The sequence below is a fragment of the Pan paniscus genome, chromosome 4 (genome assembly GCF_029289425.2).
Source record: "Pan paniscus chromosome 4, NHGRI_mPanPan1-v2.0_pri, whole genome shotgun sequence".
In the NCBI taxonomy this organism is placed as follows: Eukaryota; Metazoa; Chordata; class Mammalia; order Primates; family Hominidae; genus Pan; species Pan paniscus.
The window spans coordinates 77,718,022-77,740,852 of NC_073253.2; the positions used below are offsets into that span (position 1 = coordinate 77,718,022).

The 22,831-nt window shown below is 43.2% G+C and overlaps 1 protein-coding gene across 1 annotated transcript in view; it reads right to left on the reverse strand.

Annotated features, from left to right (window-relative positions):
• The window catches only part of SUB1 (SUB1 regulator of transcription), a 72,310-nt gene that overhangs the window by 19,639 nt on the left and 29,840 nt on the right, over nt 1-22,831 (reverse strand). The window lies entirely within an intron of this gene.

Here is a 22,831-nt window from a genome sequence, read left to right on the forward strand (position 1 = left end):
AGGAGAAGAGAGTTATATATTCTCTGCAAACATTAAAGCTGGGAGCGGAATGTGTAATGGGGTTGAGACGCAAAGAACACAGCGGATGGAATCAAAGTCTGAACACTAAACGTGAAAGCATCCCCCACACGTCCCTTTCTAGAATTACCTGACTTTTAAAGGATTAAATGCTGACAAAAATACAAATTAATTCCTTAGTTTGTTGTGAAACTCTCGATCATAATGAAATAAAAGAAGCCATGAAAATAAACACTGACATCAGGCGCGGTGGCTCACCCCTGTAATCCGAGCACTTTGGGAGGCCGAGGTGGGTGGATCACCTGAGGTCAGGAGTTCGAGACCAGCCTGACAAATATGGTGAAACCCCGTATCTACTAAAAATACAAAAATTAGGCGGGCGTGGTGGCGTGTGCCCAGCTACTCAGGAGGGTAAGACAGGAGAATCATATGAACCTGGGAAGTGGAGGTTGCAGTGAGCTGAAATTGTACTACTGCACTCCAGCCTGGATGACAGAGTGAAACTCCGTCTCAAAAAAAAAAAAGAAAAGAAACACTGACATTATGCACTGTCATGGGACACTGCGCATCTCCACACCTAGCTAAAGAAATGCTTAATATTCAAGGTAAACCACGTACACTTAAACTAATATGGTATCCCCTCCATCTGCAACCCTTCCTGCTTTAACAAGTTTTCATTCAGTTTCTGTGTCACTGAGGGAACTGGGCAGTGTGCCTGCTGTAGGTTTGGGTTTCGGTTCTCTAAGCGTCGGAGGTGGAGAGCTGTTAAGGAGGTATGCATTTTTAGAAGTAGGGAGACCTGAAACTTTGCATGCAAATTTGTTGGCTCAATTTTCCTGGGTGTGGTACTTTGTAAAACTAATCGAAAATCCTTGATCCTAAGCGTTGCCCATTTTTAAAAGGTAAACATAACTCAAGAAAATAAACAAAAATAATTTTTTATATAGATGAAAGAGGAAGGAAATTTTCTTATTTTAAACAAAATAGGGGCCAGGCGTGGTGGCTTATGCCTGTAATCCCAGCATTTTGGGAGGCTGAGGCGGGTGGATCACCTGAGGTTAGGGGTTTGAGACCAGCCTGCAAACCTGATGAAACCCCGTCTCTACTAAAAATACAAAAAATTAGCCGGGCGTGGTAGCAGGCACCTGTAATGTCAGCTACTCGGGAGACTGAGGCAAGGAGAATCGCTTGAACCCAGGAGGCAGAGGTTGCAGTGAGCTGAGGCTGCACTGAGCCTAGATCACACCCATTGCACTCCAGCCTAGGCAACAAGAGCGAAACTCCGTCTCAAAAAAAAAAAATAAGACAGCAGTTGCTTTCAAATAATAGAATGGGAAGGAGGTGTAATTCACATGCATTTGTACATTGTAGGGTGGGGAATAGCTCCTTTTATAGGCAAATTCCTAGAGGGCATCTTTAAAGTGAAAGAACTCCCACTTTCCACTCCAAGCCTTGGTCTGGAAGAAGAGGGTGGCACAAAAAGGAATGTGCTGAATTTGGAGAATCTGTAGGTGTCCCAGAAAGGGAGGTAGACTGGGAAGTAGGGCTGAGAAGGGAAATAGCTCACAAACTATGAAAGGGACAGAGCTTGAGGAGGAGACTGCCAGGAAGAAGTTCCTGGAGGCCTGGAGTATGGCACGGGACTGTTAATGCGGTTCCCTCCAAGGCCTTATGCTGTCGACACCCTCCGTTACTCGCTTCTTTCAAAGCTTCCGAAAAAGGCTTATTCAAGTATCAGGATATTATTTTGAAATCTTACCCAATGTGGCTTTTGTTACTAGCACTTCCTGCTTTCTGACCTTCACTCTTTCCCCATCCCCCGTTTTCTCAGCTACAGCATTTGACTAGAAGAAGGATGTTAGACCAGAACACACAGACCAGATTCTTGGCTTTTGACTTTTTTAAACTATTAGGATTCCAGGCATAAATTGCCGATTTAAGGTAATATGCTATTAAAGTTTTTTTCTGGCTGGGTGCTGTGGATCCTGCCTGTAATCCCAGCAATTTGGGAGGCCGAGGTGGGTGGATCACTGGAGCCCAGGAGTTGCAGACCAGCCTGGACAACATAGTGAGACCCTGTCTCTACAAAAAATACAAAAAAATGGGCCAGGCACAGTGGCTCACACCTGTAATCCCAGCACTTTGGGAGGTCGAGGTGGGTGGATCACGAGGTCAGGAGATCGAGACCATCCTGGCCAACATGGTGAAACCCCGTCTCTACTAAAAATACAAAAATTAGCTGGGCGTGATGGTGCGTGCCTGTAGTCCCAGCTACTCAGGAGGCTGAGGCAGGAGAATCGCTTGAACCCAGGAGGCAGAGGTTGCAGTGAGTCAAGATCATGCCACCGCACTCCAGCCTGGTGACAGAGACAGACTCCATCTCAAAAAAAAAAAAAGAAAAAGAAAAAGAAAAAAATTAGCTGGGTGTAGTGGTAAGTTCCTGTAGTCTCAGCTACTCAGGAGGCTGAGGCAGGAGGATCGCTTGAGCCTGGGAGGTCGAGGCTGCAGTGAGCCATGAGTGCGCCACTGCATTCATTCCAGCCTGGGTGACAGCCTGGGTGTTTTTGAGACCCTGTCTCAGAAACAAACAAACAAAAATAGTTCCTTTTAGCCCACCCCACTCGCCTGTAGAGATTATTGCAACTGTGAAAGGGAGGAGTCAGAAGAGAAAGGAGATGAGGCCCCTCTTCAGTGTCTAAGGAGTAGAGAAGTAGTTCTGCTGTCTGTCCCCACACCAGCCCTGGGGAAGGAAGGAAGCATCAAATCCCTAGAGGGCTTAGGGATCTGAGAAAGCAAAGCAAACTGGTGCCTTGCTTTCCAGGCAGCCGAGCTCTCCGAGCCCCTCTGCAACCCAAGCGCCCCTCCCTCCACCACAGAGTTGGGGTAGAGATATCTGTGTGGTGTGTCAGAATGGCCGACCTCAGGCTTCCTCACCGAGTTCAGAGATGCCCCAGGGTACTGCAGCATTCAGGGGAATGTCTTTCTCTTTGGCCAAGAGTGGCACAGATGTGTCAGTGACAGCCAGCAGACCTGGGGAGGACTTGCAGTGAGGAAGAGGAAATCTCACCACCCTCAACTTGCATAGAGTGCTGTAACAAAGGACATCTCAACAAATACCAGTGTGAAGAAGTGAGAAGGATCAAGAATCAGACAAGATGAACTGTTAAGCAAAGGCCAATGATACGGTCTCCATCTGTGTCCCTGCCCAAATCTCATGTCGAGTTGTAATCCCCAATGTTGGAGGAGGGGGCTGGTGGGAAGTGATTGGATCCTGGGGGCAGATCTCCCTCTTGCTGTTCTCATGATAGTGAGTGAATTCTCACGAGATCTGGTTGTTTAGAAGTGTGTAGCACCGGCCGGGCACAGTGGCTCATGCCTGTAATCCCAACACTTTGGGAGGCTAAGGAGGGTGGATCACAAGGTCAGGAGATCGAGACCATTCTCGCCAACATGGTGAAACCCTGTCTCTACTAAAACTACAAAAATTAGCTGGGAATGGTGGCACATGCCTGTAATCCCAGCTACTTGGGAGGCTGAGGCAGGAGAATCACTTGAACCAGGGAGTCGGAGGTTGCAGTGAGCCGAGATCATGCCACTGCACTCCAGCCTGGCGACAGAGCGAGACTCCATCTAAAAAACAAAACAAACAAACAAAAAAAAACAGTGTGTAGCTCCTCCCCCTTGTCTCTCTTCCTCCTGCTCCAGCAATGTAGGATGTGCCTGCTTCCCCTTCTCCTTCAACCATGATTGTAAGTTTCCTGAGGCCTCTCCAGCCATGCTTCCTGCACGGCCTGTGGAACCATGAACTAATTAAACCTCTTTTCTTTATAAATTGCCCAGTCTCAGGTAAATCTTTATAGCAATGCGAGAACAGACTAATGCGGCTGTCATGGACAGATGGGGAAAATGGGCCAGACTCTACCACTACCCTTAGTGCTCTGACACCATGTAATCCTACCCCACCTCTGTCCAGAATTTAGGAGAGAAAGGGGGAAAGGGAGAAATTATGAGTTTGACCTGAAATTGGCCACGATTAAGCTTTTACCACTAGGTGAAATGGTGATCATTAAACACAATCATAAGAAAATGAAGAAAGTCACATTTCCTGAGAGCCTGAGTTTGTAGCACAAGAGACATACCAGTAATATACAAAGAAGAGGAAACAAGAAAGAAAGGGAGAGGAATAGGCTTATGTGCCAGGGATGTCGTGGGCACCTAGGGAGGCACCTAGGGAGGTCAGCCGCCTCTGGTTTAACCTCCAGGCTAAAGCAGGAAAGCAGATCACAGCGTGAATGACTAGGAGAACATAACTCCTTCCAGGTTATTTTGGGAAAACTTAAGAATTCTGGAGGTCCCACGGCACATGGAATGGTAGCACCAACCATTCAATTTGGATATTAAAAGATATGGTGGCTCTGGATGTCTAGAGGTTTTAGGAACACCTAGGATGGGGCCATGTGGATCATACATGCAAAAGAGAAAACAAATAAAGCAGAAACCCGGGCATCCTCCAGTTTAGTGAGTCTGAAGAACTGGGAAGGGAGACAGTACAAGGTAAGAGGGTTGTTATGGATTGAATGCTTGTGTTTTCCCCCAGATTCATATGTTGAACCCTTAATCCCAGTGGGGTGGTATTATAGGTGGGGACTTTGGGGCATACTTAGTCATAAGGGTGGAACCCTCATAAATAGATGCATGCTCTTATGAGAAGAGACAAGAGAGAGCTTAATTATTCTGTCCCTGTTCTCTGCCATGTAAAGATACAACAAGAAGGCAGTCATCTGCAAACCAGAAAGTGGGCCCTCACTAGATATGCAGGCACCTTGATCTTGGACTTCTCAGCCTCCACAATTGAATAAAATAAATGTTGTTTAAGCCACCCAGTCTATGTTATTTCTGTTAGAGCAGACTAAGACGGGCAATATACACTCTCCCCAAGAGGAGACACAGGGAGCACCTACCCTTTGTAGGGTGTGAGTTATATCCATCAGATGCAGTGATGTGAGAAAAAGTTAAGGCATAAAAAGCCTTGTGGGTGGGGCTCGGTGGCTCACACCTGTAATCCCAGCACTTTGGGAGGCTGAGGCAGGTGGATCACTTGAGGCAAGGAGTTCAAGACCAGCCTGGCCAACACGGCAAAACCCCATCTCTACTAAAAAATACAAAAATTAGCTGGGTGTGGTGGCACATGCCTGTAATCCCGCTATCTGGGAGGCTGAGGCAGGAGAATCCCCTGAACCTCAGAGGGTGAAGTTGCTGTGAGCTGAGATCACACCACTGCACTCCAGCCTGGGTGACAGAGCAAGACTCTGTCTTAAAAAAAAAAAAAATCCTTGCTTCACAGGCTTTGAAGAAGCTGGGAAAAATAATTTTCCTTCTCCCTTTCCTGCCCTGCTAAACCCTGGAGTGTTAGGCCTAGAGACAGAGAGGAAGAAACCAGCAACAGTGTTCACCTGGTGTTATGTAGGCTTGGCTTCAATGAGACATAATCCCAGATCAGAAAGCCAACAATGGCAGTCAAAAACAAACAGAGTGAAATTCCTCTGTCAGCAGTTATAGTGGTAATGCTGGTCATCTGGAGACCAAAGTGGGCAATTTAATATGGATGAGAGGAGAAAAGGAAGGACTGAACTTGCTCCCCATAGCAGTGCTATGACCCATGCGCTAAAATTTTCTTCCACCAAACAAGTTGCTACAGACCCTTGTATTTTATCTACTGTCAAAAATTAACTTTCATAGTACAACATTAAAAAAGCTAAGAATATGTAATTCCAAAAGTTTAATACTCCTTCTCACTCAAGTAATTATAAATAAATATGAATTACATGAATTACATGTAAAGTCATATGCAATGAGTAACAGCAATATATTTAAGGAAGTTATTTAAATACAAACTGCTAAGCATTTCTCCCCTAGGGTGACTTTTCTGAACTTGGTACTAGAGCTATTCTTAGATCCAACTTTCATTAGAAATGCAGTGTCACCTTTTATAGAAGAATGCATTTTGTAATAGCAAATATATGTACATCGTCTTTAGTAGGTGAATAGCACAACTCCTCCTGCTAGCTATACCTGACTTATTTAATGTGCTATAAAATAGTGTAATTACTTTCTAGTAAATATGCTGTAACTTACATTCAAATGAGTGTTTTCTCCTTCAAAAGTCATCTTCTTGGAGGCTGCAAAAACATTGTAATGACTCTGACATTGGTCAAAGTTAACTTTTAGAATTCCTCTTTGAGAATGGCTGTCAGAGCTTGAGGCATAGTCTTTTACAGGCTCCCAGCAACAAGAAATCTTTAGCTTTTGCAGTTAATTTCTATTTGTAAAGAGCAAAAAGGTTTCTAAGTTCCATGATCAGTAATATGAGTAATTAAGAAATTTATAAAAATGATATCCTTTTATGGATTACTAATTGGCCCTGGTAACAAATACAAAAAAGAAAAATGTTGAGTGCAAATGTGGGATCACTGTTTGAACAAATATGTAATGTCCCAAGAAGACTACTATGGAGGATAGTTCATTTATGTGTTCTGGTTTCACATGTTATGTGTTACGTGTTACAAAGACAGTCTATTTAAGTGTTAAATTTTCTGGAGTGCTCAATACTTAACATGCATACTATGTTGCTATGCTTGTGATAGTCAATAAAAAGAATTTGAAAAATCCAATCCAAGTATCTACCTCTTAGCTGGGGCCCAGCACTAGGCTGGCTGGTTGACCATCACACCCCTCGCAGGAAGCATAGCATGAGATGTATTAGCCAATGGGTTACGTATAGTGACTGAATAGACAATCAAATACCATCATGGTCTCGACTGAAACAAGAACTTGATCTGCCAACAGCCCTGCTTAGCCAGAGATCACAGGAGAGAGTGATACCTGCATTGAGAAACCCAAATTATTTAATTTGGCAATACCTTCAGAGTACTACAGTTTAGCATAGTTATGCAGACTCTTCACCTCTGAACTCTCAGAGAAACTAGCAGCCCGGGGTCAAGATTACAATGCTGCTCAATCACATCCTGAGTTTTTCATACCACTGGTACTTCACAGTGGTCTTTTCACATCATTGTGTCTTCAGTTAATGTATTTCTTGTTTGAAAGATCAGCTTATTGCTTTTGGTTTCAAAATTTTAACTATGATTAACAAACCAAGACAGGTGTATTGATTCTGGTATCTCAGTTTTTTAAAAGGTCTACTTTTTAGTAACCGCTTATATGGACATTCTTGTTCCTCGGTGACTTCTGCTAGATTATCAAGCCCTAGACTTCAATAGTTAAATAGTGTATTCTATCATGGCAGAACCTAGGACACAGTTGACTTTATATCCCTGAATAGGACAATACTGAAAATGGAAACTCTTGCAGAAGTATATCTGACTAAGTCCGTCCGGGACATAGCACCCAACAAGAAAAACTGGGATCTACACACAGAAGAAAGTAGCAAGGTAAAGAAATCGGTAAATAATTTCTCTCCAACGAGTTTTTAATTTATTCGCTAAAAGAACTTCAACTGTTATAATTGTTAAGCAAATTCCTCAACAATTCTGCTTTCTTATGCCCTGCTGGTTTAGTTTTCTGCTGTTTCTTGTTTTAGCCCTTGCTCTAAATTTTCCTTTAAAGAAACTTCTAGAGACATCTACCACATTAGATTCTGCTGAAATATATTATCAGATTAGTAATTTATTTTCTCTAAAGACCTGGAGCTTTTTTTTCAAATGAGATATTTCCTCTGTGAATTCGAACTGTTATTCTGGAGGATAGTTTTCTTTTTTCTGTCTTCTATTTTTTGTTTTGTTTGCTTTGGTTTGGTTGGTTGGTTGGTGGTTTTTTGTTTTGTTTTGTTTTTCTTTTTTAGTCTGAGTCTTTCTCTGTCGCCCATGCTGGAGTGCATGCAGCAGTGTGATCTTGGCTCACTGCAACCTCTGCCTCCCCAGTTCAAGTGATTCTCCTGCCTCAGCCTCCCAAGTACCTGGGATTACAGGCACCTGCCACCACGCCTGGCTAATTTTTTTTTTTTTTTTTTTGTATTTTTAGTAGAGATGGGGTTTCACCATGTTGGCCAGGCTGGTCTCGAACTCCTGACCTCAGGTGATCCGCCCGCCTTGGCCTCCCAAAGTGCTGGGATTACAGGCGTGAGCCACTGTGCCCAGCAATTTTTGCTTGTTTTCTTATTTACCAGGGATGCTGTTAAATAGGATAGTTTTCTAATAAAACTTGCCCATTTTAAACAATCTATATGAATTCACATTTCTTTAGGTCATTTATGTAATTTTTATTAATTCTTCAGTATTCTGACTAGGAGCTCACCTATAAAGCCAAATTAGAAGCCTTAATTCAATAGTGTAAATATCTTTGTGTCAATTCCACATAGAAAGCAGAGATTTTGTCCTCATAACATGTTATCAAGGAGTTGATGCTAAATCCAAGCAGAACTCTAGATGTGCAGAAAGGATGCTGCTATCCATGGTGATTTAAGGAGAAAGCAGGTAGAACTAGTAAATGTATCTCAAAAGTGATTCTCCAAGAGGGACTGGGAGAGTCTTGCCTTGTGAAAAGACACTTAGAGAACGCATAGCCAGATCTCTGGGTCCTTTGGTGCAAAGTCCACTGGGCATTAACACTTCTGATTTAGAAAATCAATCAACTGCCAAACTTATCTACTATGTGCGATCACTGAGCTTGACTTTAGGACCAAAGAAATCCAAGGGGGAGTTGGCAGCATCTTCAGAGCACCTCCTATATACCGGGCACTTATGCATGTCATCTCATTGTATTCACATTAAGCCTGGGAGAGAGGTGTTTTATTCCATTATAGAAAGGAAGAAACTGTACTCAGATTGGTGAAGGGAGTTACCTGAGTTAGTAGGTTGAATTGTAATCCCTCCCCCAAAAATCTACCCAAGTCCTAACCCCAGTACCTGTGATTGTGACTACATTTGAAAATAGGGTCTTTGCAGATGTAATCACATTATGACAAAGTCATACTAAATTAGGATGGGCTTCAAATACAGTGACCTTTACCAGAGAAAGCAGAAAGACATTTGGATGCATCTTACAAGCCGAGGAACACCAAGGATTGCGGGCAGGCACCAGAAACTAGGCAGAGGCAAGGGAGGACTCTTCCCTAAAGCTTTCAGGAGGAGCATGGCCCTCCCGTTGCCTTGATTTTCGACTTCTACCCTCCAGAACTTTAAGATAATAAATTTCTGTTGATTGATTGATTGATTTTTTGAGACAGAGTCTTGTTCTTGTCACCCAGGCTGGAGTGCAGTGGCATGATCTCGCCTCACTGCAATCTCTGCCTCCTAGGTTCAAGCAGTTCTCCTGTCAGCCTCACAAGTAGCTGGGATTACAGGCGTCTGCCACCACACTTGGCTAATTTTTGCATTTTTAGTAGAGACAGGGTTTTACCGTGTTGGCCAGGCTGGTCTCAAACTCCTGACCTCGAGTGATCCACCTACCTCAGCCTCCCAAAGTGCTGGAATTACAGGCATGAGCCACCACGCCTGGCCAAATTTCTGTTGATTTAAACTACGAAGCTTGTGACAATTTATTACAGTCTTAGGACACAAAGATACCAGTGTCACACAGCAGCTAAGTAGCAGTGCTGGAATTTGATCCCAGTTGTTTGCTTTGCAAATACTAAACATAACCCATATACCACGATATCAAGGGGGGATTTTGTTGCCACATGATTTCTGAACCTATTCAAGGCTGTCCTAGACATTATGAGCCAAGGAGAAGTGGTAAACTGCCTGAATTCAACCTAAGAGTTACAGATGCCCAAGCTGCATTCTCTCAGAGAACTGATACATGGGGAGCTGCATAGAGGCATGGAAAGGTTGCTAAAGAGCTGGGTCCGGAGACCTACAGTGATATTGACCATAACAGGGCGAGGGCAAGTCATTTTACCTCCCTGGGTCTCAGTTTCCTGTTCCCATCAGAGGTCAGGTTAAATATTCCATGGGATCCCAGACAACTGTGTAACCAGTTGGCTGGCCCACCCCAGACGTTTTTAAAAAACTTTTTGGCCGGGCGCAGTGGCTCATGCCTGTAATCTCATGCCTGTAATCCCAGCACTTTGGGAGGCCGAGGTGGGTGGATCACAAGGTCAGGAGTTTGAGACCAGCCTGGCCAACATGGTGAAACCCCATCTCCACTAAAAAAATATAAAAATTAGCCGGGCATGGTGGTGTGTGCCTGTAATCCCAGCTACTTGGGAGGCTGAGGCAGGAGAATTGCTTGAATCCGGGAGGCAGAGGTTGCAGTGAGCTGAGATCGCACTACTACACTCCAGCCTAGGCGACAGAGCAAGTCTCCGTCTCAAAAAAAAAAAAAAAAAAAATGCAATAGCTGTAAGGGTTCAGTGGTTTTTGGCTACACGGATGAATTGTATAGTGGTGAAGTCTGGGCTTTTAGTGTACCTGTCACCCGAATAATGTACATTGAACCCAATAGTGAAACATTTTAATTTCTACTTTTCTTTCTTTCTTTGGTCAGTAAGTTTTATTTTAATCTTTTTTTTTTTTAATGTTTTGCCATAGGATTAGTTACATCTCCATTTAAATGTTTCTTCTTGTATCTATTCATTTTCAGGCATTAGAAGTTAAAATAATGGAAATAGGGCTGGGAATGGTGGCTCATGCCTATAATCCCAGCACTTTGGGAGGCAGAGGAGAGTGGATCACTTGAGCCCAGGAGTTTGAGACCAGCCTGAGCAACAAAGTGAAACCCCCATCTCTACAAAAAATAGAAAAATTAGCCGGCCATGGTGGCATGTGCTTGTAGTCCCAACTACTCGGGAGGCTGAGGTGGGAGGATGACTTGAGCCAAGGAGGTCAAGGCTGCAGTGAGCTGTAATTGCTCCACTGGCCAGCCTGGGCAACAGAGTGAGACCCTGTCTCAAAAAAAAAAAAGAAAAAAGAAAGAAAAAAAAAGGTAAAATATTTCAGTGAAGTGCACAGTATTTCTTTCTCCTTCTTGACAGCAGCTCACACTTTTAATGAAGGACCCAAGCCAGCACAGTGCTCTCGTAGCCACAGCAGGTGTAAAAGAGAAGTTGACTGTTTCAAAGATAAAAACGATGAACCGTTCCCAAAATAAACATTAATCTTCTGAAACCATCAACCATGCAGAGTAATGCAAATACTAAATTGGGTTGTTTTCCAGGATGACTTTTCTTTAAGAATGTCAAATGGCAAAAAAAAATGCACTTGCTTTTACAGCTGCCACTCTGAACAGAATCAAGCAAAGTCCCCCAGTGATGCATCCTGTCCAATCTCATAGGTATAGAAAGGAGGCATTCTTAGCTAAGAAGAAGAACTGGGCTGTTTTCACTTTGACTTGCCCTTCTTTGTGTGTGTTCAAAGGAGTGCTATTTATAAAAGTTCTAAAATCAAAAGATTAATACAGTCGAGGAACTTTTGAGGCACCCTCTTAGACACTGGCTCAGTTTCTTCTCTTTCAGCAAGCTGAGCTGCAGTGACTGCCAACAGGGAGAGAAAGAAGGTGATTGCATGTGAGAACATGGAAACTGGAGCCCTTCTTTCCAACCTCCCTTGTGAATTCTCTCAGAGGTGGAAAGCCCATGGCATCATATCACAATAGCCTCCTTCTGTCATTTTTAAATGCACAACCAGGATTGTTATCAACAATATTATTGTTATTATTATTTTTGTCATTTTATTATTTTGGTGTGGGAGAATCTGATTCCCTGAGCATAAATGTGGGGGGGCTGTGTGTGTGTGCACACATACACACACATACATATTAAATGACAAATTAAATGACATACTATCCATTGTTGTTGAATAAACAAGAAATGTTTTGTCAACTCTACAGGAGATGCCAATAGAATCAATAAATACAGAGCGAATTCGAAGAGCAAGGTACTATGCCAGCCATTTTGAAACAAAGATGATTCATTCGAAAGGTAAAGTGACTGCTAATGGGTATGAGGTTTCTTTTTTCTTTTTTTTCTTTTTTCTTTTTTAAATAGAGACAGGGTCTTGCTATCAGGTATGAGGTTTCTTTTTTTTTTTTTATTGTGAGACAGAGTCTTGTTCTGTCACCCAGGCTGGAGTGCAATGGCTTGATCTTGGCTCACTGCAACCTCTGCCTCCTGGGTTCAAATGATTGTCCTGCCTCAACCTCCCGAGTAGCTTGGACTACAGGCATGCGCCACCATGCCTGGCTAATTTTTTGTATTTTTAGTAGAGACAGGGTTTCACCATGTAGGCCAGGCTGGTCTCGAACTCCTGACCTCAACTCCTGACCTCAGGCGATCCGCCTGCCTTGGCCTCCCAAAGGCGTGAGCCACTGCGCCCAGCCAGGTATAAGGTTTCTGATTGTGGTGATAAAAACGTTCTGGAATCAGTGATGATGACTATATAACTTTGTGAATACACTAAAAATCACTGAATTGTAACTTTAAAAGGGTGAATTTTATGGTGTGTGACTTGTTTTTGTTTTTGTTTTTGTTTTTGAGATGGAGTCTTATTGTGTTGCTAGGCTGGAGTGCAGTGGTGCGATCTCGGCTTACTGCAGCCTCCGCCTCCCGGGTTCAAGCGATTCTCCTGCCTCAGCCACCCGAGTAGCTAGGACTACAGGCGCACACCACCATGCCCAGCTAATTTTTGTATTTTTAGTAGTGATGGGGTTTCACCATGTTGGCCAGGATGGTCTCAATCTCTTGACCTCATGATCCGCCTGCCTTGGCCTCCCGAAGTGCTGGGATTACAGCACCACTGCACCCAGCCTATGGTATGTGAATTCTATCTCAATTTATACATACATACATGCATATATATAATTAAAGAATAGCTAGTATGTGCCAGAGAGTCTGTGCTAGGCATTGGGTAAATCATACCTAACCTGTTTGAGTCACTGACTCTGTGTCAGCCTGTATGTGAAGTTCTTTGCATACATCCTCTTATTTGATCTTTATAATCTCCTTGGAGGGAATGAGTATTGGTACCCCATTTTATAGCTAAAGAAATGGATTTAGAGAGTCCCTTGCTCAAAATCACATGTGAAGTTAGGTTTAATCATGTGAAACTGCCATTTTGTAGACAGTATTTATGTTCATATGTCATCAGTTTCTTATAGCTCAATCTAGTAAGTAGCTCTGTCTCTCTGAGTTTGTAACTGTGTACATCAGGAAACCACTCTAGCCAGATTAAGCAGCAAAGAATCATGAGAAGGTAAGAGCCTATGTCCATAAATGGCAATGTGTACTAAAAACGACTTCATATGAGTGAAGAAATAAGGTTATATTGTGTGAAGTCACAAATAATTTGAGGTTTATCTGTTACAGCACCTAGCACCACTTACCCTAATGAATACACCAGGCCTATTGGACTCCAGAGGCTGTGTTCTTGTCCACTGGTAATTTGTCTCCTTCAGGGAGTTTAGAATCTGTTGACAGATACATGTACAATGTACTAGAATACTAGAATCAAAAATAGAAATTGGTAAGTTCCACTACAGTGAAACAAATAATGGATTATAAGGTTAACATAACAGAGAACACAAAAACCAGTGGCTTAACCAAACTAGGCCCTTATTCTTTTCACAAAGCAAGAAGTCTGAGGATACAGTCCAGAGCTAGAAGATCATCCTCACAATTCCGTTAGCGACCCAAGATATATCTTCCTTTCCACACCACCATCCTTAGCGTGTGGCATTCTGTGAAGGAAGGATAAGTCAAAGGACAAAGGTGCATGCCAGTCAAATTAACCCCTTTTTAGGCCCCCTCTGAAGTCTCTCCCAGAAATGAACACTTAGCAAGAACTATTTCAGTGGCTGCTTGTGATTTCAAGGAAGACTGTAAAATATTTTTTTTTATTTTTTTGTTTTTAAAAACAGGATTTTTTTTTTTGAGATGGGGTCTCACTACATTGCCGAGGCTGGTCTTGAACTCCTGGACTTAAGCGATCCTCCCGCCTTGACCTCCCAAAGTGCTGGAGTTTAAGCTACGTGGCATGAGCCACGGTGCCCAGACTAAAATTTGATTATTACTAAGATGGTGAAATATATCACTCTGTACAAATTAGGATGCCGTTAGTAATGGAAAATGAGGAGTGAACAGTAGGAAGGCAACTAACACATTCTGCCTCATACAGGAAGAAAGTTCAAAAGCCTGGGTGGACAGAGACGGACAAATGTCTACCACAGGGATCAGCCAGGATTTACACCCAGGTTTGACTGCTCCAGAGCCAGTACTGTTAACTCCAGGTGATGCTGCCTCCTTCATGGAGTATATAGTCTAGAAATGTGTTTGCACTACTTACTGTGACATAAAGATATTATATTAGTTTCCTATTTTTGGCGTAGCATATTACCACAAACTCAGTAGCTTTAAATAACAATAATTTAGGGTTTTACATTTCCAGAGTTCAGAAATCCAAAATCAGTTTCACTGGGCTAAAGTCAAGGTGTTGGCAGGGCTGGTTTCTTCTAGAGGCTCTAGAAAAGAATCCGTTTCCTTGCTTTTTTTTAACTTCTGGAGGCTGCCTGCATTCCTTGGTTCATGGCCCCTTTCTTGAATTATTCCAAGCTCTTGCTTCTGTGTCCCATCTCCTACTTTCATAATGAAATCTCCCTCTTCCTCCTTTTTATAAGGACACTTGTGATTACACTTAGGGCTCATCCAGATAATTTAAAATAATCTCTCCATCTCAAGATTCTTAACCTAATCCTATCTGCAAAAAAATTATTTTGCTTTATACGGTAAAATCAAGAGGTTCCAGGGATTAGGACATGGATACCTTTGATTGACATATTATTCAACCTACCACAAATAGTAAGTTAGAAATTATTAAGTGCAAGGAAAAAAAAAAAGGATGACCACATTGGCAATTGCCTTGAAAAAGGGGCAAGCAAACTGAGAAACATAAGATTCAGAAGGCCAAAAGAGAAATACTACTTGGAGAGCCTGAAAGAAGAGTATAAACAATCTGGAAATGGAAAGATAACACAGACATCATGGGAAATAAGTACAATAACCCTAAATTACAAACAGGCTGTGTCAGAGCTGAGGGGAAACTTTGAGACCAAGAGACCCAGTAAGGGTTTATCTCCAAAGCTAGACAAAATGTTGTTCAAGATTACTCATGGTGGCCAAGCGCAGTGGCTCATGCCTGTAATCCCAGCACTTTGGGAGGCTGAGGCAGGCAGATCACCTGAGGTCAGGAGTTCAAAACCAGCCTGGCCAACATGGTAAAACCCCATCTCAACTAAAAGTACAAAAAAAAAAAAAAAAAGAAAAAGAAAAATTAGCCTGGTGTGGTGGCACATGCCTGTAATCCCAGCTACTCAGGAGGCTGAGGCTCGAAAATCGCTTGAACCTGGGAGGCAGAGGTTGCAGTGAGCCAAGATCACGCCACTGCATTCCAGCCTGAGCAACAGAGTGAGACTCGGTCTCAAAAAAAAAGAAGAAGAAAAAGATTACTCATGGCCCTGGGAATGTCTTCCAAGCCTTTTGTACCCTCCTGTGTCCTTTCCAGTGATAGAAGGCAGCTCTGGCTCCTCTTAAAGTTTGGAGAGCCTCAAAATCAGTACTCAGATGAAGCAAGAGAGGTGCCTGGTGCCCACACTGACCCTGGACTTGCATCACCCTAAGTGCCTCCTTACTTCTTAAATTTTACACAATAGACACCTCACTTTCTCTCACCCCAGTCCCCAGCTCTGGAGAGCTTATAGATAAGCAAGGCCTTGAGGTCTTGAGGAGTTTACCAAACCCTGAACAATGTGAAGGAAGACATTTTAAGCGGTATAATTTATCAATCTTCCTCCTATTATGAGCCCTTGAAGACATTTTAATTTCTGAGTCTAGATATTTTGATGAAGCAAGGCATCCCTTCACCCAGGGGAGCACTCAAACAAAAGCTGAATGTCTCCTACTATTTGCTTTTGCTTTTGGTTAACTTTATTTCTTCTTCTTTTTTTTTTTTTGAGTTGGAGTCTCCTTCTGTCACCAGGCTGGAGTGCAGTGGTGTGATCTTGGCTCACTGCAATCTCCACCTCCTGGGTTCAAGCGATTCTCGTGCCTCACCCTCCCGAGTAGCACGCGCCACCATGCCCAGCTAATTTTTGTATTTTTAGTAGAGACGGGGTTTCACCATGTTGGCCAGGATGGTCATGAGCTGCTGAACCTCTGATCCGCCCACCTCAGCCTCCCAAAGTGCTGGGATTACAGGTGTGAGCCACCGCATCCAGCCTTTTTTCTTTCTTTCTTTCTTTCTTTCTTTCTTTCTTTCTTTTTTGAGATGGAGTTTTGCTCTGTCACCCAGGCTGGAGTACAGTGGCACAATCTTGGCTCACTGCAACCTCCGCCTCCCAGGTTCAAGTGATTCTTTTGCCTCAGCCTCCCCAGTAGCTGGGATTGTAGGTGCCCACCACCACGCCCCATTAATTGTTTGTAGTTTTAATAGAGACAAGGTTTTGGCATGTTGGCCAGGTTGGTCTCAAACTCCTGAACTCAGGTGATCCGCCCACCTCGGCCTCTCAAAGCACTGGGATTACAGGGGTGAGCCACTGTGCCCGACTTCTTTAGGTTAACTTTCAAGTCGTCAAAGTTCAAGTGTCTTAAAAAGGAGGCCACACCCCAGGGGATTCCTCCCTGCAACAGGACTGCAGGGACCTCAAGAAGATTTCTGTGAGGACAAAGGAGGCACCCAGGAGGCCTTGCTGTTCATACCCCTGTGTGACCTGGATTCTATGGACTGCCTGTGCATGGCTCTTTTGCTAGTTTGGTGGTAAAACAAAGCAAAAGGTGAAAAAGAAATAAGGATTAAAAGTATCTGCTATGGTTTAGATATGGCTTATTTCTGCCCCCCAAAACTTACGTTGAATTTGATCCCCAATATGGTGATGTCGGGCCTAGTGGGAGGAATTTGTGTCATGGGGGTGAATCCATCATGAACAGATTAATGCCCTCCCTCAAGGGTGAGTGAGTTACACTCTAGCTCTATTACTTCTTGGCAGACAGCCAGTTGTTAAAAAGAACCTGGCACCTCCCACCCTGTATTAGTCCATTCTCACAGTGCTATAAAAAAATACCTGAGACTGGGTAATTTATAAAGAAAAGAGGTTTAATTGGCTCATGGTTCTGCAGGCTGTACAGGAAGCATGGTGCTGGGATCTGCTTGGCTTCTGTGGAGACTTCAGGAAACTTACAATCATGGCAGAAGGTGAAAGGCAGAGCAGGAGAGAGAGAGTAGGGAAGGTGCTACACACTTTTAAATGCCCAGATCTCATGAGAGTTCACTCACTATCACAAGGACAGTACCTAGGGGGATGGCACTAAATCATTCATGAGAAAGCCATGTCATAATCCAATCACCTCCCACCAGGCCCCACCTCCAACACTGGGGATTATGTATCAATATGAGATTTGGGCAGGAATACACATCCAAACCATATCACCTTCTCTCCATTGCTTCCTCTTTTGCCATGTGATCTTTGCAAACACTTGCTCCCTTTCACCTTCCACCATGAGTGGAGGCAGCCTGAGGCCCTTACCAGATGCAGATGTCCAATCTTGGACTTTCCAGCCATCAGAATCATGAACCAAGTAAACCTTTTTTTCTCTACAAATTACCCAGCCTTAAGCGTTCTGTTATGGCAACACTAAATGGACTAACCATCAAAGTCTAAACAGGAATGCTTTTTCTTATTATGACTAGAAAACATGTAACTTCTCCTGATGAGACTGTCCCAGAGAAAAAAAGAAAACAATCTGAAAATGCAGGAGAAAAAATGAATCCAGGAATGTTTGAAAGTTACCCTTTAAGCTCTTGTTCCCTACAAGGGTTGGGAAGAGGGGCTGGTTTGAAAGACTGATGATTTGCTCTTGTGCAGGGTTCATCGACCCTGACAACATTACATTTGGGGTCAGATAAGTCTTTGGCAGGGGGGACTCTGCTTTGCATTGTAGGATGTTTGGCAGCACTCTTGGCCTCAACCCACTGTATGTCAGTGATATCTCTGCCCTAACTGTGACAACCAAAAAAATGTCCCAATATATTGCCAAATGTTCCCTGGAAACAGAAATAGTCCCTGACTGAGAACCACAGCTCTGGAGAGTTATCAGTGCTTCAGCTGAGTTCATCAAAGTAACTTTCCCATCATAGAATTCCTGTTAACTCTGAATGAGAAGAAAGGCAATAGTATTCTTCAAAATGACATGTCACAGAACAGTAACTCATCATTCCAGTTACCCTAGAATAATAACCAAAAATAGATTACAAATGGATTTTTATGTATTATATGGAAGCCCTAAATTAGTGGAGGAGGGGAGACACAGGGAGCTCGCTGTACCCCTCACAGAGACTTCCAAAACACCTTATACCTCTCCGTCCACAAAAACTCACCTGCAGATGCTCCCTCGTCCTACCCTTCTTATCTGAAAATGATACCAACAGCTACATCTTTTTAACTCTGCAATTCAGGGAATCTCAATGGAGATCATTAGATAGGTGACAATTGTTTTAAAGTGTTGAACTTTACACATACCTAAAAAGTTCATATATATGTGTGCTCTATAAATGAAATTATATATTTTTTATATATGAAGTTATATATATACTATATATAATTTTATTGTATATAATAATATATACAATATACATATACATTTATTGTATGTAGTAATACAAACTGGCTGCTCTTCCCAACCCTTGTAGAGAGCATGAGCTTAAAATGTAATTATAAAATAACCCTGGATTCATTTTTTCTCCTGTGTTTTCAGACTGTTTTCTTTTTTCTCTGGGACAGCCTTATCAAGAGAAGTTATATGTTTTTTAATCATAATAAGAAAAAAATTCCTGTTTAGACTTTGATACTTAGTCTGTTTAGTGTTGCTATAACAGAATAACTAAGGCTGGGTAATTTATAGAGAAAAAAAGGAGTTAGTTTTTTCTAGGAACCAAAGATAATAGTAAAATGGATGTTGGTGCAGCTTCAAGTGTTTCAACACAACATCCTCTCCATGGATGCTCACAACAAGGTAGGGAAGTGATTAGCATCATTTCTTATGCATCTGGTGTCCATGGTAGTCACATAGATAATAGGCCTTTAACTACCTCTGACACCAAAGAGGAAGTGCAATGTGGTGCACATTGTACATTGCATGGAGAGAAACTGCCTGTCAGGACCACCCCTCTCTGCAGCCCCTATGTCCTATCTTATGGCTGTCAAGGTAATCAAGTTGCTATTTATAAGGAGGCCCAGGCCTGCCATCCCCACCTTCTCCTCTTCCTCCAGCCCCCATCCCCACCCATGCTAGTTCTGCCTGCAGTTGCTGCTCTGCAGTTCTCTCCTCTCAGTAACATCAATTTTTCATTGCTTCAAGCCAGGTCTCTGAGCATCCTTAAAGCACCTCTCCTGATACCTCCTGTACAGCTGGTTCAGTGATTAGCTCTGGGAAAGAACAGAGATGGACCATTAATTCCCAAGGCATGTCAACATTTCCTTGACTGTCTCCCTGTGAAGAAGTCTGGGGTGTCAGAGAGGCAGCTGTTTTGCAGGTTCCCCATAAGAGTGAGAAAAGTAAACCACAGCAGAAGGATGAATAGAATAGACATAAAGCTACAATGGGGAAAGAAAACTCCACTTTAAAGCAGGTTCCTTAAGGGCAGGATGTTGAAGATTCCAGGTGCTGTTTAAACAGTGCTGTCAAGGTGCACTGTATTTCTTTCCATGCTTCCTGTTTGTCCCCTGTAAGACAGAGTCTGAGGGCTAAGTCATCCCCACCAGTTGTAAATATCTACCCTAACAACCGATAAGGAGTACAATGGCCATACATCTTTAGACTTCAGGGCAGTTTTGTTAGTTAGGATTCTCCAAAAAATAAAGAGAAGCAACAGGATATAGTGTGTGTGTGTGTGTGTGTGTGTGTGTGTGTGTGTGTGTGTGTGTGTGTGGAGAGAGAGAGAGAGAGAGAGATTGTGGGTGCTGGCAAGTCCAACATTTGCAGGGCAGACCAGCAGACTGGAGACCCAGGGAAGAGTCGATGCTACAGCTCAAGTCCAAGGCTGCTTGCAGGCAAAATTATCTGTTCCTTGAGGGATCTCAGTCTTTTTTCTTAAGGCTGTCAACTGATTGGATGAGGCCCACTCACACTATGGAGGGTAATCTGCTTTACTCAAAGTCTACTGATTTAAATGTTAATCACATCCAAAATACCTTCACAGCAACATCTAGACTGGTGTTTCACCCAGTTGACACATACAATTGACCATCAGAGTAATCCTAAAACCTACCAAGTACAATAGGATCTGAATCAGGGCTGAAATATAGGCAACTGCCCCTAGGGAGCCTCTCTGAGATGATCTGAACTTGATAAACGGGAAGGCAGGTCTGCCTTGCACCTACCTCTCTGCTGCCATCTTGTTCAAGTCTGCCCTAAAACTGTAACTCCTGCTAGATCCCCATATTTCCTTCCCAAATGACTGCAATGCTTACACAAGCCCCTTGTACTTGCTGGCCTTTGCTGGTAGTTCAAAGTCAGAATGGTGGCCTAGATCCTCAAGTAGGCCTAGGCCACAAATATTGGAGCACTAATGTGGGGAGCCTGGAGCTATTCTGGGATGGAGGAGCCTGGGTTGGAACCAAGAGCCAAGATAAGTAAGCACAATGTAATGGAAAGATTACTAGCCTGGGAACAGGGTGACCTAGCACTATATTTGTCACTAACAAATATCAGTTAAGCACTGTGTATCTATTTCCTTATTTGTAAAATGAGAGGTTTGGGCTCAGTGACCCAGAGCTGTATAGTCCTTTCGAGCTCTAAGATTTGTTGGTTTCATTAGGCTATTGTAATGTGAGGTCTGACTACCGGATGGCCACCAAATCCATGGCCAAGCTGGCCCATATTTTAGGAGCCAGAGTATTTTGGATTGCCTTTTTTTTTAAGGGATGGGGTCTTGCTCTGTTGCCCAGGCTGGAGTGCAGTAGTATAATCAGAGCTCACTGCAGCCTCTCAACTCCTGGCTTCAGGTGATCCTCCCATCCAGCCTCCCAAAGTGCTGGGATTACAGGTATGAGCCACCATGCTCAGACTGGATTGCTATTATTTATCCTTTTATCCATTCATTTATTAAACTTGTGCCTACCCTATGTAAGAAAATCTTCCATAGTATTATGAGAAATACAAATAAATTAAATACAGTATCTCTGCCTCAAGGAACTTAAAATCCAGTTGGGACATAATTCAGTTAGGATGTGTTTGGCTGCAAATAACAGAATTCCTGACCAACAGTGGCTTAAGCATTGTAGACCTTTATTTATCTGCAATAAAAAGAAGTCTGGACATTCTGGAAAAGGAGAAACTATGGAGACAGTGAAGATTAGTGGTTGCCAAGGGTTACAGGGAAGAGAGGGATGACTAAGCAGAGCACAGAGGATTTTCAAGCCAGTGAAGCTACTCTGTATGACACTATAGGTTTGTCCAAACCCATAAACTGCACAACACCAAGAGTGAACCCTAATGTCAACTGAGGACTTTGGGTGATTATGGTGTGTCAAGGTAGATTCATCAATTATAACAAATGTTCCACTCTGGCAGGGGATGTTGATAACTGGGGGCTACACATATGAAGGAGTGAAGGACATGCCATCCCAAATTATGCTGGATTGGTATATTGATTATGTCATGTTGAAAACATTGGAGGAATTGTAGTTTCAGAAAAGCCTAGCTGGTGTTTCTCTTCCTGCATACAGCAAGCCATAAAGGCTCCTCTGGGAGGGGTACCCTCGCCACACCAGGGCAAGAAGATAGGCCTTATTACCAGACAGTGGGCACTGGGGACTGCAATGGACCTGAATAAATATACTTGACAGGGACTGAGAACAGTGGCCCATGCCTATAATCCCAGCGTTTTGGGAGTCCTAGGCAGGAGGCTCCCTTGAGCCCAGGACTGAGGATGCAGTGAGCTACGATGGCACCACAGTACTCCAGCCTGGGTGAGAGAGTGAGACCCTAAATGTGTGTGTGTGTGTGTATGTGTGTACTAAATGAAGTAACTCTTATCTTTCACTAGTTTTGCACCCTCCCAATATATCTCCTAGTGACGTCCCTAGAAAATTTACTGCCCCTAGCCAGATTTTTCTGATTTTCTTTGTCCTGTTATTTCTTCTCAAACTTATTGTTTTGTGTCTAAAAAGTTGTGTAGGGCACCCTTGACATAAGTAACTCCATCTTAGAAAAAGACTCCATCTTACATTTCATAATGCACTTTGCCGACAGGGACTAGATGTTTTGTCTGATTGATAAAGATTGTATCCATCCAAATATGGACATAACCACGCACACTCTTCTATCAGTCCTTACTGGAGGACTCTGTGTCCAGGAAAAGAGCAGGACTTCAGCAGCTTGAAATGGCCATCTTTTTTTTTTTTTTTTTTTTTTTTTTTTTTTTTTTTTTTTGAGATGGAGTCTGGCTCTGTCGCCCAGGCTGGAGAGCAGTGGCGCGATCTCAGCTCACTGCAAGCTCCACCTCCCGGGTTCACGCCATTCTCCTGCCTCAGCCTCCGGAGTAGCTGGGACTACAGGCGCCCGCCTGAAATGGCCATCTTAACAGACATTGTCTTGGCCAGGCACAGTGGCTTATGCCTGTAATCCTAGCACTTTGGGAGGCTGAAACGGGTGGATCACTTGAGGTCAGGAGTTCAAGACCAGCCTGGCCAACATGGTGAAACCCCATCTCTACTAAAGATACAAAAATTAGCTGAGTGTGGTGGTGGGGACCTGTAATCCCAGCTATATGAGATATTCAGGGGGCTGAAGCAGGAGAATTGCTTGAAC